The sequence below is a fragment of the Mus pahari genome, chromosome 1 (genome assembly GCF_900095145.1).
Source record: "Mus pahari chromosome 1, PAHARI_EIJ_v1.1, whole genome shotgun sequence".
NCBI lineage: Eukaryota > Metazoa > Chordata > Mammalia > Rodentia > Muridae > Mus > Mus pahari.
In genome coordinates this window covers 74,660,889-74,665,085 of record NC_034590.1, presented here as the reverse complement: position 1 = coordinate 74,665,085, position 4,197 = coordinate 74,660,889, and positions in this window count along the sequence as shown.

Here is a 4,197-nt window from a genome sequence, read left to right as displayed (position 1 = left end):
TTCTTCCTATGGGGTTGCAAACCCCTTCAACTCGAGAAGGCACATTATGATATATGATCTGGGAAGTAGGTCTACAGACTATCCAGTCTACATGCCTGCTCAAGATACTAGAAGAAGTTTCAAAAACATGTAGTCTATAGAGCAGCAGAGGAAGACGTCTTTCAATGTGATAATGCATGGAGAACCTACTGGGCTCATGAGACTGGAGGGCTTGGATAAATGAAGTGTTTCTGAGAATGGGATCAATGGAGAGTTATGTGACCTTTTATCTTTCTGAGTGCACACCCATAGAGTCCCAGTGAAACAGCAATTTAGTGGCATATCACATTCTATGCATTGCTTTTACAGGTTCTACAGAGCACACCTTCTAAAGTATGAGTACAGTTAGAGGATAGGTGATTTAGCTCTCCCACTTCATTTCAGTCAAGAGTACCTCCAAACAGATTCCCACAAGGCCTTATTACAATCTTCTCACATTATTCTACTAAAAATTCCTCATATGATCATAGAAAAAAATCAGGGTGAGGTCTGAATTAAGGCTTTAGAGCAGTGGAAAAACAGAAACGAAGAAATAATCCAGACACTTCGTCTTGTGTACTTGCTCTGTTCTATTTCACAGGTGACAAAGATTCCATAATTTTCCTTTCAATAAATATGTGCCTGTATTCTTTCTCAAGAAGGCAAAGAGGATCAACAGTGTTGCATGGTGTCATTTTATAGCTAAATATCCAAGTGAAATTTAAAGCTTTCTGTGTACCTAGCATAGTGCATGGTAAAGCCAAGCTCTTTAAATCCAGTTGAGAAAAGGAAAGGAAAACAAGATTGTATCCATACTTTTCATATTAATTACTTATTAATTAATATTGATATTTAATTAATGAATATAACACACTAATAAATTAATACATATGCTATTTAATTAAAAATAGCCTGAAAGACATTATGATACTCAAAATAAGCCAACTACAGAAAGACAACTACCTCTCTATTTCAGGTATGTGTAGAATTTTAGGTTGAGCACAGCAGAGGAAGGATAGAGAAAGTTTGGCCAATGGATACACTATCACAGCTAGATAAAAGGAAAATATTCCAGTGTATCACAGTAAAGTAACAATAACTTATTGGCATTTCAATATGGTTAAGAGTTTCATTGTTCTCAGACATGAAAGTAATTGTTAAAAGTGGACACATGCTAATTACTTTGACTTGGTAATTGTACTATCTATTGCTAAGTACCAGCCTCAGCTTGAGAGGGCATCCTGGGGAAGGGATGTTTGGGAGCAGTGGAAGAAATGACTCGAGTCAATGACAGGGTGGAAACTGATAGCTTTATGTTCTGCTCAAGCTGGCTCTTCAGACAGTTGTGTAGATAGCTCAGTTCTTGTAGACCAAAGAATAATCTTTTATTTCCATATCTATTTAATCATTACCCTAGTTTTTCTTTTGATTATCCCACAAATCACATTTTATAACCTTAGCCCCTTAGGGAAGGAGGGCATGTACATTTTCTTTTTAACAGCAAATGAATTCAGAGATATGCCTGCCTTTGTAAGCATAGACAAGCTAGCTGGCTAGCATCTGACTCTGAAATTACCATTCCCATCACAACTGGACCTAGATTTCCTCTGTCCCAGGCTGACTTTGAACTTAGAAATCTGCCTGCTTTTGGATCTTTTTGACAAGCTGGCTCATTAGTGTGGCTGACTTTGTTCTTTTTGGTTTATGAAGTCCTGATGCAATTCAAATTCCATTATTATGTTTTCATATTTGAGAAATTACATATTATATATTATATTATAACAGCTCAGAAATCTGCCTGCCTCTGCCTCCCAAGTGCTAGTATTAAAGGTGTGCATCACCACTGTCTAGCTGAAATTATATATTATTGAACTCATGTTTTCAGAGTTCTTTCCTACAGTTTTATGGACTCTCCTGAATGTCACAGTGTTCACCATTTTGCTAAGGAACATTAGATACACCCTTGCCTCCCAGACTCATGCTGCTTCTAATTATCATGGAGTTATTAACCTTGGCAGGAAGAACATGCCCCAATATCCTTGGAAGGGAGAACATCTCAAAAAGAGGATCATGAAGTAAAACATGTACATTATTGTACTGGCTAGTTTGTGTCAACTTGACACAGCTGGAGTTTTTACAGAGGAAGGAGCTTCAGTTGGGGAAATGCCTCCATGAGATCCAGCTGTAAGGCATTTTCTCAATTAGTGATTAAGGGGGTAGGTTCCCTTAATCTGTGGGTGGTGCCATCTCTGGGCTGGTAGTCTTGGGTTCTATAAGAGAGCAGGCTGAGCAAGCCAGTGGAAGCAAGCCAGTAAAGAACATCCCTCCATGGCTTTTGCATCAGCTCCTGCTTTCTGACCTGCTTGAGTTCCAGTCCTGACTTCCTTGGTGATGAACAGCAGTATGGAAGTGTAAGCTGAATAAACCCTTTCCTCCCCAACTGCTTCATGGTCATAATGTATGTGCAGGAATAGAAACCCTGACTAAAACAATTATTATGCAAACAAGCTCCACAACCACACCCACTGTCAGCACTTGTGGAGACCCATATCCTGCTGGCTCTGCTCTAGGGGTTGGAAACCATGTCATGCCATCCCTTCTGTGGCCATGTAGGTCTTCATAATCTATTCATCTGTCTATCTATCTATCTATCTATCTATCTATCTATCTATCTATCTATCTATCTATCTATCTATCCATTTGCCCATTCATTCATCGATTGCTCCATCTATATATGTTGCATCAGCACATTGGATTTTTATCTCATTGTTTTTCAATAAATCACAAAAAGAAATGCCTTCAGTGAATAAGTATAATCATGCATGAAAGGAACATATATAACACAGGAAATAGGCATTCAGTGTTGGCAACCCCCTTGATAACTGTTCTCTAATGAGCGTGAGAGAGAAAGGGGGCTGCAGATGGGGGTTGTCAAGAAATCAAAAAGCTTTTATTAGAAGAGTAAACTGATGAATTGTATAGATTTATTTAAGGAAATGATAAACCCAATATTATAATGATACCAGATGTGAACATTTTTATACTTTCTCTTTCATAGATTTTGGAGTGACCAAACTCAGGGTCCTTCCACAGGGTAGGAAAGTTTTCTACCACTTAGCTTTATCCCATCAACTATTTCATTATTGTTTTGCCTTTTAAACCACAACATCTACTAATCCCAAACTCTGCTTGTAGCTTTTGCATTTGTTTCCAGTTAGGATATTGCTGATAGATACTCTAAACTTGCTAATACGGAGTTTGCTTGTATCTTCTTTCTTCAGTTTATAGCAATGGTAGGTTTCCCTAGTCATGAATGGTCATCACCATTAATGGTTATTATAAATTAATGTTGAATGAATTTTCTACTTTTTAACTCACATCCTTCCTCGTGCCGCCCTTTCTCCATTTAAGTATTCTCTCTGTTGTACTTCTGTTGTCAGATCTTCTGGAAATGATCATTCTTTATTCTTTGTCCTCCTTCTTTTGTCTAATGTTCACTGTTCTTGTTTTTATTGCAGCTACACTCAGTAGCTTAAACTTTCTTATAAGTTTTGTAGGTCAGAACTCTGGGGAAGAATCTACTTTGAAGGTGGTTGTTCTGTTTAATTTCTTTCTTTCTTTTTTTTTTAAAGAAAAATATTTAAGTGAGACAAGTGTCATATAACAAATTTTGTTATTTAACGATTTAAATGTACAATTGTATAGTTTATTTTTCCAGTTTTGCATAACCACCAATCTATTTAGTTCCAGAATACTCCTATCGTTTCACAAAGAAGCCCTCTACCTATTATATGGACACTCCTACTCAACCTCCCCTAAGCTTTTGACAATTATCCATTTGCCTGTTGTCCCCATTATGTTGCAAACACTGTTGGGAACCCTTTCCTCTTATCTTGTATGCTTCTCCTGGTCTCTCTTCACCCCAAGCTTACAGCATAGCAGCCTGACTAAGAAAAGATGCCTTTGTGGCAGGTCGAAACTGGGCCATGTGATCATTTACTTTAGCCCTCTAAACCATGAATTAAATAAATCTTTTCCTAATGTAAGTGATTTTTCTAGGTAGTTTTGTCATGGTTTTAATAAAAATTTAGTCAAGGCAGACTAATATAATGATAATATTTGCATTTGGAGGAAAAAAAATCCAGTGAAGCCCAGAAGAGAGTCACAGTTTGTAACTTC